The 13,360-nt window shown below is 42.0% G+C and overlaps 1 protein-coding gene across 2 annotated transcripts in view; it reads left to right on the top strand.

Moving 5' to 3' along the window:
• Window positions 1-13,360, top strand: part of SETBP1 (SET binding protein 1) — a 359,213-nt gene that overhangs the window by 333,498 nt on the left and 12,355 nt on the right. The window lies entirely within an intron of this gene.

The following is a 13,360-nucleotide window of genomic DNA, read 5'->3' as shown; positions in this document are numbered from 1 at the left end:
CAAACTCAGGATCAGCCCCTAATAATAGTAATAATGATAATAATAGTAATCATGGTATTTGTTAAGAGCTTACTAGGTGCCAAGCACTGTATTAAGCCCTGGGCTAGATACAATATAAGTAATAATAATAATAATGTTGGTATTTGTTAAGCGCTTCCTATGTGCTGGGCACTGTTCTAAGTGCTGCAGTAGATACAAGGTAATCAGGTTGTCCCACGTGAGGCTCACAGTCTTAATCCCCATTTTACAGATGAGGTAACTGAGGCACCGAGAAGTTAAGTGACTTGCCCAAAGTCACACAGCTGACAGGTGGCAGAGCCGGGATTAGAATCCATGACCTCTGACTCCTAAACCCAGCCTCTTTCCACTGAGTCACGCTGCTTCTAAATCAGACAGTCCCTGTCCAGGACTCAGAAGCTACAGGGATGGGGAGAACCTGATGAGGAAAATAAGGCACAGAGAAGTGAAGTGTCCTTCCCAAGGTCACATAGGCAAGTGACAAAGCTGTGAATAGAACCCAAGTTTCCTGACCCCCAGGCCTATGCTAGTTCCACTAGGACATGCTGTTTTTCTTAATTGATGTTATTTATTTTGGTCCAGAACTGGCTAAAATCCAAGATGGTCCCTGTCACCTCAAGATCTGTTTCTAGCTTGGCTGCTAAGTTGTTGATAACTTGCTGTTGTCTCACCTCTGCAAACTAGAGTTTCTCTAGTAATAATAGTGATATTTATTAAAAACTTACTGTATGCAGAGCACTGTACTAAACTCTGGAAAAAAATACCCAGGTGGAAATTAGACACAGTTCCTTCCCTTTGGGACTCACAATCTACAACAACATGGTAATCATGATAATAATCATGGTGGTATTGTTTAAACACTTAACCATGCACTGTGGTAGATAGAAGGAAATCAGGATGGACACAGTCTCTGCCCAGATGTGGCTCAGATCACATTCAGTCCTCAAAATTCATACTAATGGTATATGTTAAGTGCTTTCTATAAGCTCAGCACTCTACTAAGCCCTGGGCTAGACACAATTAATCAGATCAGATGCAGTCCCTCTCCCACATAGGACTCACGGTCTGAGGAGGCAGGGAGAACAGGTATAGAATCCACATTTTACAGGTGAGGCACAGATAAGTTCACTGACTCACCTAAAGTCACCCGTTGGGCAGTGGCAGAGCCAGAATTAAATCGCAGGTCTTCAGACACCCTGTCCTTGTACTGTTTCCACTAGGCCCTATGTCTTCATTAGAGGAGCTGGAAAAGTCATGTCAAAAGACATGGATAGGCAGATAAGTGTCCAGTGAAAGGATTTAGGCCCAGTCCCTAGTTTGAGGGAAAAGATTTAGAACTAGGGAGCGTTCTCCATTTTATAAGTGCCTTGTTTTGTGCTCTTTTGAGCTGGTACAGATACAATCTCATTACCTGTCGTGAAGTGGTACCATGCTAACTGCTGTTCCTTTGATATTAGTACTGTAACTGCCTTACCATAACCAAGTTTGCCTCTTTCCAATATGATGAGGGAAGACATGCTTGTCTGCATCCTGGGAAGTTGGTTTCTGATAGAGAATAATAATAATAATAATGTTGGTATTTGTTAAGCACTTACTATGTGCAGAGCACTATTATAAGTGCTGGGGTCCATCCAGGGTAATCACGTTGCCCCATGTGAGTCTCACAGTTAATCCCCATTTTACAGATGAGGTAACTGAGGCACAAAGAAGTGAAGTGACTTGCCCACAGTCACACAGCTGACACATGGCAGAGCCAGGAGTCGAACTCATGACCTCTGACTCCGCAGTCCAGGCTCTGTCGGGATGTACACAGACCCTTCCAAACAGAGCTACCAGCCTCAGAACTGAATTACTGGAGAGAGGAGTCTCTAGAGAGATGAGGTTTTCTAATTTTTGGTAAATCCCTGGGGAGGATAAGATCTGTAGGAAAAGCCCTGCCCCATCAGCCCACTTAAAGTCACAGAAGTGTATCCAGGATTCCCTGCTTCTCAAAATTACCTGATAAAGCTATCAAGATTATTGACTGAAAGATTCTTTCCTGCCAACTATTCTGATATTCATCTGCATTTCCTGCCAGTACAGAAATTCCCCAGTAAAACATTTGTGCCTAACAACTCTACAGTGGCAGGCAAAGTTCATGGGTTCTTATCCCAGCTCCGCCACTTGTCTGCTGTGTGACTTTGGGGAAGTCACTTTGCTTCTCTGTGTCTCAGTTACCTCATCTGTAAAATGGGGATTGAGACGTTGTGTCCCACTTGGGACAGGGTCTGTGTCCAATCTGATTTGCTTGAATCCACCCCAGTGCTTAGTACAGTGTGTGGCACATAATCAGCACTTAAATACCATAATTATTATTATTACTTGGTTTGCATAATCAATGGAAGTGGGGCAGATTGGTCCATGATCTGGGAACTTGAGGCAAGGAAGATCAGATCATTCAGGCCAAAATTAAAAATGCATTCAGTAAATTCACCAAATAAGTGCTCAAAACACTGCCAGGTTGACAGAACTTTTATTTTTCAAATGTGACCTTGCCTGGATTAGTCATGTGCAGATTTTTCTTCGGAAAAGCAAGACAGCCTATTCTCATTATTTATTCCCCTGAATCTTTCCACCCAGTATAAGAGCTAGCATTCTGTGGAATGATGTGGTAGTGATTTTTTTTTGATGTGCTTTCAGTAAATAATTAACAAATACTCCAAATGTGCATGAGAAACAGGTGGCTCTTAGACTTCCAAACCTGCCTCCACTGTAAACAGAGCTGTGCCAAAGTGATTAGGTTTCAGGATGCAGGACTAGAGTTGTTTACTTTTTGGCAGCACAAGCACCCAGATTCTCATGAGAATTTGTACAGATTTTGTCAGGGGTGAGAATTTGTACAGATTTTGTCAGGGGTGAGTTTTTGTCTTGTCCAGATAGCAGGGAGCTGAGCAGAGGTTTGAAGGGTGAGAACAGCAACAGGCCCCACTGAACAGAGGAGATGTCTCTTGAAATGAATGACCTGAGAGAGTTCATCCCCAAAGGCCCTGTGCCCTCCCTTGCTTTTCTCCTTTTGGAAGGGGTTCCTAGTGGAAACTTGAAAAAATTAGTTTGATTGGATCACCTCTCCTTTCTTTCAACATTTTTCCCAACAGCCAGGCACGGTTATAGTTGCTCAGGGTTAAGTCAGGTGGTTCAGTACAGAAGATAACTAAAGCAGCCTGACTAAAGACTTCACATCTTTAAGTCTGTCAACAGGGCTCAACCAAAATTGGTTTAGTTTGCCAGTCAAGCTGAATTGTCCCTGACAGCTGCTCTTTGCCTCTGCTTATCTCTCTGTTTGTTTGTTTTAGTTTGGTTATTTTCTTTCAGTACTTCTCTGCTTCTTGCTGCAGGGTTTGCTAATTATACAAAGTATTAATGGGGCAACCTGCTGCTCAACATTGATTTTTCACTTGTCACTGATAAGGAGACAAGTGTTTTTATTAACCTTTCCTATCAGTCAGTAAGTCAGGACGGACCTATTAAGCTGTAATGTGGACAGAGCATTGCTTTACAACACTAGGTGCTAAGAACTTCCCAAGACAACACAGTTCCAGCCTTCACGTAGCACATTATAAAGAAGGAAGTTGTACTGGATGTATGTGTGTGTTTGGGGGCTTCAGGGCGGGCGGGGTGGAGGGGTGGGGGAGTGGTGTCCCCCCATGCATACATATATATTATGTTATTGTTGTTATTGCTAATGGAGCCAAATCTCATTAATCTGGTGATGTTAACTTTCTCACTATGCCTCTATCTCGCCTATCTCTTGGCTGAACCTTAGCTCACATCCTGCCTCTGGCCTGGAAGACCCTTCCTCCTCAAATCTGACAGACAGTTACTCTCCCCCACTTCAAAGCCTTATTGAAGGCACATCTCCTCCAAGAGGCCTTTCCAGACCAAGCCCCCCCTTTTCTCTTCTTCCACTCCCTTCTGAGTCACCCTGACTTGCTCCCTTTGTTCTTTCCCCCTCCCAGCCTCCAGCACTTATTCCCCCAGGAGTTTATTTGTATTAATGCCTGTCTCCCCTGCTGTAAACTCTAAGCTCGTGGTGGGCAGGGAATGTGTCTGTTTATTGTTTTGTATTCCTCCAAGTGCTTATTATGGTGCTCTTGCACACAGTAAGAGCACAATAAATACGATTGAATGAATGGTATTGATGTATTCAAAGTAGTGCATACTTAGAATCAGTGCCTAAGTTGAAAAACTGTTATCCAGAAAATGCAAAGCTAGTCAATTTGAAGTCTGTATTTTCTGGTTGATTCTTACTTTGGTGGGTGTAGGTCAGAATGCTGCACATATTGAAGTTCTAACATCTTAAATTCAATGTGTGACCGTATTGCCCATTACATTCTAGTTGTGGTTTCCCCATATGTCAAAAAATATGTCCTCCCTCCTGCCTTGGACTCCTTCCCCAGGACTCCCTCCCTTTTCATATCCAAAGCTCTTCTACCTCTCAACACCCCAGCCTATTCTCCCTCCTTTCTACACTGCCTGTACCCTTGGGTCTTTATCCCCTAATTACTTTGTTACTCACCCTGTGCCCACCTCTTTGGATTTATGTCCATATCCTTTTATTCTGCCGCTTTCTCTATCTGTAATTTATTTTAATCTCTATCTCACCCACTAGATTTTCAGCTCGGGGGCAGGGATCATGTCTGCCATTTCTATTGCACTGTAGTCTCCCAAATACCTAGTACAGGGCTCTACCCACAGTAAGCGCTCAATAAATATCATTGATTGATTTAGTGATTGATTGATCTCTTCACTACTCTCCCGCCTGGAAAGCCTTCCTTCCACCTCTTCATCTAACCATATCCCTTCTTCCATCATTGAAAGTTCTGCTCACAGTTCTCCTAATCAATGAAATCATCCTAGCCTAACTAAATAAATGAATCACTTCAGTGACCCATGGAAATTATGAGCAATTTAAGAAAGTTTTAGTTATGTTTCTTTATTGTTGTCATGTTTACTGATTATATGGAGGTGTTTCATTTGGGTGTTCTAGCTGTTTTGTTTTGTGGTTATTAATCTGCCTGCAGAGAATGAGCACAAGTGTATGTAGGGAGAGGGACTGTCCAATGGCATCAAACCTGTGTGCTCATCTCTAGACTCTAAGCTTATCTCTAGGCTGTAAGTTTGTTGTGGGCAGGGAATGTGTCTACCAACTTTGTTATAGTGTACTCTCCTAAACCTTTAGTACAGTGTTCTGTGCACAGTAAGCACTCTATATGATTAATTGATATATACGATTGGTTGATAAAAAAGAAAGTCACTTTGGAAGGATGGGTGCAGAAGCAAGGAGGATCTGTCACAGTGAAAGGCATCTTTGCTTTCTCTAGGTGCTATTTAGAATCTTGGACAAATATTCAGATCAACACCCCAGTTATTCCTGGATAATTGGGACCCAACTCCACATTTCATCCAATCCTTCTACAACAGTAAACCTAATATCAAACCCCAGGCACTCTCGAACACTGATTATGAGTCACATGTACTTTCCTCCTTGGTTGATGTAGAAGTTGCTACCATCAGGGCTCCATTGCAGTTACCTTGGGATGATAGGGAAAGTTGGCTCAGGTTGCTGTTCTCTGGATTCTGAGTATTAGACCTGAGGGAGATAGTAATAACTGTGGTATTTGTTAAGTACTTAGTATGTGCCAAGCACTGTACTAAACATGAGGTAGATACACAGTAATCAGGTACCATGTGGGGCTCACAATCTGAGTAGGAGGGAGAATAGATCCCCATTTTGCAGATGAGGGAACTGAGGCACAGAGGAAGTGAAATGCCTTGCTCAAGGCTACTCAGCAGGTAAATGCAGGAGCCAGAATTAGAACCTAGGTCCTCTGACTCTCAGACCTAGACTCTTTCCACTAGGCTCCGTTCTCCACGTTTTTATGCCTCAGTCCACCCTTCAAAGGGTTTTGAAATATATATTGAAATATTGAAATATTTCTCTCATTCCAAGAAACATTTGTAATTCCTTCTAGACTTGAAAATCACAACAAGGGCTTAAACAGGGAGTCACTGTCAGTAGCCTTCCTGCAGTCGTTAGAATAAATTCACTGCCCTTGGAATAAATAGTGAAGAGAAAAAGTTGCCATGCATGAAGTGATATTTAATAAGACACTAATTTTATATCAAATATTCAGGGCTCTCGTTATCAGTAGGAGTGAATTAAGACTCTCTTCCTGGGTCAAATTTTTATGCAGCAGACAAGAAAAACGTACATTTATGCCAGATTTTCAAGATGAAAGTGTTTGTTTGACTTCCTAGATCTCTCTTTTAATTTGCAGAAGTCTAATTAAATTGTTGACTTAATGACATCATGATCATTTAGCTGGCTCAGAAAGAAACTGTTAATGGAAAGACAAGACAATGTTGCAGGTTTCCTGTAATTAATGAAGAGCACTTTGAAAATTTCTTAATCCCCACCAGGTTAGGAAATGGAGCAGCTGAGGAGCAGAAAGCATCTCTTCTGCCCAGTGCTGAGGGAAATGGCCTCAGGCCACTGAGAAGGGATCTATAATGGCTTTCATTAAAAATGATCTTTAGTTTCACAGTCTGGCTGTAGCAGTTCAAAGAAAAACAGAGAAGCTGTGTTGCCTAGCAAGATACAGTACCAAGCCTAGTCAGAAGAACCCTGGGTTCTAATCCCTACTCCTCTATTTGTCTGCTGTGTGATCATTAGCAAGTCACTTAACTTCTCTAGGCCTCAGTTACCTCATCTGTAAAATGGGGATTAAGACTGAGAGTCCCAAGTGGGACAGGGATTGGGTCCAACCTGATTAGCTTGTATCTACTCCAGGGCTTTAGTACATTTCCTGGTACATAGTAAATCCTTAATAAATACCATAAAAAAATGAACTGGGGAGAGGCTGAACACCTGAAAACGGTACAGTCTTCTTGGCCTCGCCTTCTCTGACAACTGCATAGGTTGTTTCTCCTTGAATTTCCTGGCTCAAGTAACAGTAGTAGTAATATTTACTAAGTGCCAACCTACTGCAAAGCACTAGTGATGACTGTAGCATTTAAGTGCTTTCTTTGTTCTAGTACTGTACTAAGAGCTGGAGTAGATAGAAGATAAGTCAGACAGAATTCAATGCCTAAGTTAAGTCACTCAGGTTCCCTGTCTAAAAAGGAGGGAGAACATTTAATCAATCATTCAGTGGTATTTATTGAGCACTTACTATGTGCAGAGCACTGTATTAAGCACTTGGGAAAGTACAATACAGCAGAACTAGCATACATGCTCCCTTTCCATAACAAGCTCACAACCTTGAAGATTTAGCAGGTGAAGAAACTGAGGCACAGAGAAGTTAAGGGACTGTCCCAAAGTCACACATTGGGCAAGTGGCAGAATTAAAATTAAAACCCAATACCTCAGTCTCCAAGCACTGGGAAAAAATGCAGTGGTGAAAATTACAGACTCTCAATGAGTTTATAATCTAAGAATAAGTTGATAGGCAAGGTGACTGGTGACAGAGACAAAAGGAAAGCTAAAAGAATATAAAAGATAAGGACAAGGATAAATATAAGTAATAGAAACAAAAATGGTAGCAAGTCACTGTAGGCACTGTGACTTGCAGAATCTCGCACAACCATAGGAGAGAGAGGCTTGCCTGTTAGATTAATTGCCCTAAAAGGAATGATGGAAGAGAAGTAACATTGAGACATATGAAAACATTAATTCATCCATGGTATTTATTGAGCATTTACCATGTGCAGAGCACTGTAGTATGGCCTGAGAGACTGCAATACAACAGAGTTGGTAGACACTTTGCCTGCCCACAAGGAGCCTACAGTCTTTAGGGGGTGGTTCTTAACTAACTCTTCTTCTTAGGAGCAGGCAATCAAAAGGGCTGAGTGTGGAGGGCAACCTTGAGGAAGTACAGTAATAATAATAATGTTGGTATTTGTTAAGCGCTTACTATGTGCCAAGCACTGTTCTAAGTGCTGGGGTAGAAACAGGGGAATCAGGTTGTCCCACGTGGGGCTCACAGTCTTAATCCCCATTTTAAAGATGAGGTAACTGAGGCACTGAGAAGTTAAGTGACTTGCCCAAAGTCACACAGCTGACAAGTGGCTGAGCAGGGATTTGAACCCATAACCTCTGACTCCAAAGCCCGTGCTCTTTCCACTGAACCACGCTGGCTTTCCCAATCTTTTCTTAAGACAGGTGTGCCCTCAGGGGTTCACAGCTGATGTTAGATGAATCCAACTCGTCCACTCTTCTTAGGTGAGGGACTTTAAAGGACGAAGCCAGAATCCTCTTATATCTCTTGAACTGGATGGAGAGATTTAAGGAAGGACAGACTCTCCATTCCACTCCCATAGCAATTTCTCATACTCCTGAAGAAACCTGGATTTTTGTTTGATTCCTGATTTATTGAATGCCTATTTTTTATTGCATTTGTTAAGGACTTCTTTATGCCAAGCACTGAACTAAGTACTGCAGTCGATACAAGCTAATCATTTTGGACACAGTCCATATGCCACATGGGTCTTACAGTCTCAATCCCCACTTTAAGATGAGGCAATTGAAGCACGCACAAGTTAAGAGACTTGCCTAAGGTGACATAGCAGACAAGTGGTGGAGCTTTTTTATGGTATTTATTATGTGCTTACTATGTGCCAGGCACTTTACTAAGCACTGGGGTAGGTACAAGCTAATCAGGTTGGACACAGGCCCTGTCCCACACAGAGCTCAGAGTCTTAATCCCCATTTTACAGATGAGGTAACTGAGGCACAGGGAAGTGAAGTGACTTGCCCAAGGTCCCACAGAGGACAAGTGGTGGAGCTCGGATTAGAACCCAGGTCCTTCTGACACCCAGTCCTGTGCTCTGTCCCATAGGCCAGACTGCTTCTCATTGTATGTCGATCATTGTACTAATAAGGGCTTGGGAGAGTATGATGCAGTTGGTAGACAAGACCTCTGCCCTCAAGGACCTCATCATCTAGTAGGGCTGTAAAGAGGCTCATATTTACAGGGACTAGGGAAGAGAACTCAAAGCCTCTGGGTAGGGAGTCTTCCTCTAGGAAATGGTGGATATGGATGAGCTTCCCCCAAATGACATCTATGATGTCATTACAATACATCTCCAAACTCTGTTGCTCCCCATTCCCTGTCATTTATTTTAGATTGTAAACTCCTTCAGCGTAGAGAGCTTGTCTACCTATACTCTATTGTAGCCTTCCAGTTACTGAGTACAGTGCTCTGCACAGAGTAGTGTGCAACGTGGCCTATTGACTAGGCACAGGCCTGAGAGTCAGTATAACCTGTGTTCTAATCCCAGCTCCGCTACTTGTCTGCTGTATGACCTTGAGCAAGTGACAACTTCTCTGTGCCTCAGTTACTTCCTCTATAAAATGGGGATTAAGACTTTGAGCCCCATGTACGACATGGACTGTGTCCAATCTAATTAGCTCCTATCTACCCCAGTGCTTAATACAGTGCCGGGCATTTAGCAAGGATTTCATAAATACCATTAAAGAAAGAGTAAGCCTGCTAATCAATACTATTGATTAATTGATTGATTATGCTGTGTGCCCAGTTCACTGCTTCATATAAATCTCAGGGTCTTGAATCAGTGAGAGCCACCCTCCCTTCAGCCCACTCCATCTGCCCAGCAAAAGGCATCAAAGCCAGAAAGACCAGAAGTTTGAAAGATCTAGAGGCGTTTTGTTTGGGCACTGGTTAAAGCAAGTTCTTTGGACTTTGACCTGCTAACCTTGGAAAGCTCATCTGCTAATTCATTTGGACTCCACTTTCTGTAGGCATTGTCGAAGTGTCTGGGTCCCTCCCAAACTTCAAATCCAGCCTTTTTTGGTACCAAAACATCAACATTCCTGTCTTTTGTCTTCCATGAGTCACCCAAGTTAAGTGATTTGGGGTTTGCATATGGAAAATGCATTTTGTTTTGTAATTAATGGGAACCAGACTTTGGGAAATGGGTGATCCAGGCCCTTATTTATATGAGCGCATATGTCTGTGTTTTGTTTATGACTCACTCCGTTACTCCTTGCATTGTAACTTGGGTTTGTTTACACTAACTTTCTGCAGAATCCAAGCCACATGGTGGTATGAGCCAATAATTTATATTCTCCAAAAGGGAAAGATGATGAATGAGCTTTCGTCTCTCACACTATCAATTCTTACATGGAGGAAGGAAAGTTTGCTGCCTGTAGACTGTCCAAAATTATGATTGAATATTGCTAAAGCAGTAACTTTTTTTATTTTAATGCTACAATCAAGTTTAGAATGTAATCCACTATGGCAGGGGAAGGTCCGAAATAAAATGGGGACCTTTTAGCAAGTTTGGCCTCTTTTGACTCATCGTGTTTGGTGAAAATACGTAGGGACAGCATATGTCTTTTAGGTGTTCATAGGTAGAAAACAGTATTACTTTAGAAGTGTGTTCCATTTTCAAACTCAAGGATTGAAACCAATCTGTATCTTGAATATAGAATCAGTGCAGAGGTTGGGAGAGGGAGCAAGAAAGGAATACTCCTGTTCTCTAAACTCCAATTTAGACATGATGAACCACTGCTCATGAGATACCTGTAGAAGGTGCAATCCTTTATTTATGCCATGCAGATTCTATCTAGATAATAGTGATGATAATAATAACAAAAATAATAATACTTTGAATTTGTAGACCACTTTTATTTTTTTCCAATGCTCCTTCCCACCAGGAATTACATTAGTCCCTACAAAATTCCCAGGAAGTGTGGAAAGTCAGGTATTATTGTCCCCATTTTACAACTGAGGAATCAATAGGTCATAGAGAAGTTGAAACTACCTAATAGGAAGACTAACTGTGGTACCTGTTAAGCACTTACTATTTTCCAAGTAATGGACTAAGTGCTGGTATAGATACAAGATAATCAGACCACACGTGGGGCTCAGGGTCTAATTCAGAGGGAGAACAGTTATTGAATCCCCATTTTGCCAGTGAGGAAACTGAGGCATTTAGAGGTTCATTGACTTGCCCTAGGTCACCCAGCAGGTAAGTGGCAGAGCAGGGATTAGAACTCAGGTCTCCTGACACCCAGGCCCATGCTCTTTCCACTAGGCCACCTGTTTCATAAGATCATACAGCAGGCCAGTGCTAGGTAAGAGGTTCAGGACCTTCAGGACCCTAAACTGGAAGAGGTAATGCAGTTTTCAATGGTACTTAGGTTACACCCATAGAGGAGAAGCCTAGCATATCAGGGAGGTGGTGAGAAAGTGATATGACACACCCTTAAAATAGCAACAGCAATCTGAAACCTCAAAAGAATTGGGTGGGGATTAAACAAATTAAATGTTTGATTTGCTGAAGTGGGAAGAAAAAAACTCAAGGACAGTAGAATTGAGGTTAATCTAATGGAAGAATTTATCTTCTTCCCTGTACCTGAAAGCTGTAGCAACACATCTAACCTCTTCCAGGCTTCTAAGGCAGGAAGACAGCGTGGCGTAATGGATAAAGCATGGGGCTGGGAGTCTGGAGGACTTGGGTTCTAAACCTAGTTCTGCCAAGTGTCTGCTGTGTGACTTTGGGAAAGTCACTTCACTTTTCTGTGCCTCAGGTATCTCACCTGTAAAATGGGGATTAGGGTTAGACTGTGAGCTTCTTGTGGGCAGGGATTGTAACTGATGTTATATTGTGCTCTTCCAAGTTCTTAGTACAGTGCTTTGCACACAGTAAGTGCTCAATAAATGTGATTAATAATGATAAGACTGCGAGCCTCATGTGGGGAATGGACTGTGTCCAATCTGATTAGCTTGTATCTACCCCACCGCTTAATACAGTGCCAGGGTCATAGTAAGCACTTAACAAATACTATTTAAAAAAAATGTGAACTGCCTGTCTATGAAGAAAAATGCACACTATTTCAACAAGGCAGTGGAAGCTCTAGCCTCTTGATCCATACTGAAGGAGGATCTTCACTCCAAATGAGTATACCAGAAACATGTTGGGCTCCACGTCAATCAAGGAAGATGCTGACCTTGTCTTGTCTGAAGAAACCAGATATCCCTGGGCCAAAACAATTAGTATTTTCCTTTTGGAATGTGTGAAATGAAATACTCAATTGTTGGCATATTTCAATTATTTTTTAAAAGCAGCAGCAACCTAATTGCAGCCAGGATTTGAATAACTGCAAATTGCTCAAGAAGGCCATCAACAGGGATAAGGGGTTAATGGGTTGGCCTGAATTAAGTGAAGGCTTTTTTGAAGAGCTTTCTCCCTCTTCTCAGGGAATCTCATTGCTGGCTGCGATTGAAGGCCCCTGCTAAGATCAGAGACAGAAATGGAAAACCCTGTATTCAATTCCCTCAGGTTTTGTAGGGTGCAAAATCAGCTCTGTGTGATTACAGGGGCTAAGGATGTTGTAAGAGAACTATATTTATTGCATTTTGTCCCACACAACCCCACAAATCTGATTTTACTCACCTTCAAAAGAATGGGAGACTATAAAGAAAAGCCACTCTAGTAAAAGAGAGAAAAAGCAGTTAAGCCTTCAGGAGGGAGCCTATCCGTTTAGGATTTGTCTAATTTTTGGAATCCAAGAGGTTTCAATAAGTAAAGGATCTTTGGGGAGGGTAGGACTAAACCAAACCAGACCAGGTACTAAATGTAACCATGAAAGACCAATTAAAGCCCTAAATGTGAATAGCATATGATGCCCTTCTGGAATCCTTTAATTCAAGCATGGACAAATGGCATGCTAAATCGTAGTTTCATCTCTGGGATACCATCTAAACCTTAATCCTGTCTATCAGAAAATCTCCAAAGGACAAACATCATCCAAAGAGTCAGACTACAATTTAATAATTTGAGGAACGATATGTCCTCAGTGATTTAGTAATGGGCTCCAACAATGTCATTGCTTTGCATTTAGAAAAACACAGTGTCTAGAGTATCTAAATTGTAGGATTATGAGGGAAAGGGCTAACATTCATTCATTCAATAATATTTATTGAGCACTTACTATGTATAGAGCACTGTACAAGCGCTTGGGATGTACAATTCAGCAAGAGATAGAATCAAACCCTGCCTATTGACGGGCCTACAGTCTAATCGGAACTAACAGTTTTACTGAATCACTCATAATTTTCTAGAAAATATCAAAAAAGCCGGCAAGCTACCAGAATAATGGGGAGATGGGGGAGCATCAGGAGAGAGTAGCCTTACTATTTTTGTTGAAAACCAAGATTTCATGTCTCTATTCTTAACCTTCGTATCTTAGAGAAGTAGCATGGCTCAATGGAAGGAGCACGGGCTTCGTAGTCAGAGGTCATGGGTTCTTCCGGCTCCGCCACTTGTCAGCTGGGTG

This window comes from Ornithorhynchus anatinus, chromosome 3 (genome assembly GCF_004115215.2).
Source record: "Ornithorhynchus anatinus isolate Pmale09 chromosome 3, mOrnAna1.pri.v4, whole genome shotgun sequence".
Lineage (NCBI taxonomy): Eukaryota > Metazoa > Chordata > Mammalia > Monotremata > Ornithorhynchidae > Ornithorhynchus > Ornithorhynchus anatinus.
Note: the sequence above shows the minus strand (reverse complement) of the source record. Positions and strands in the feature narration are given on the sequence as shown.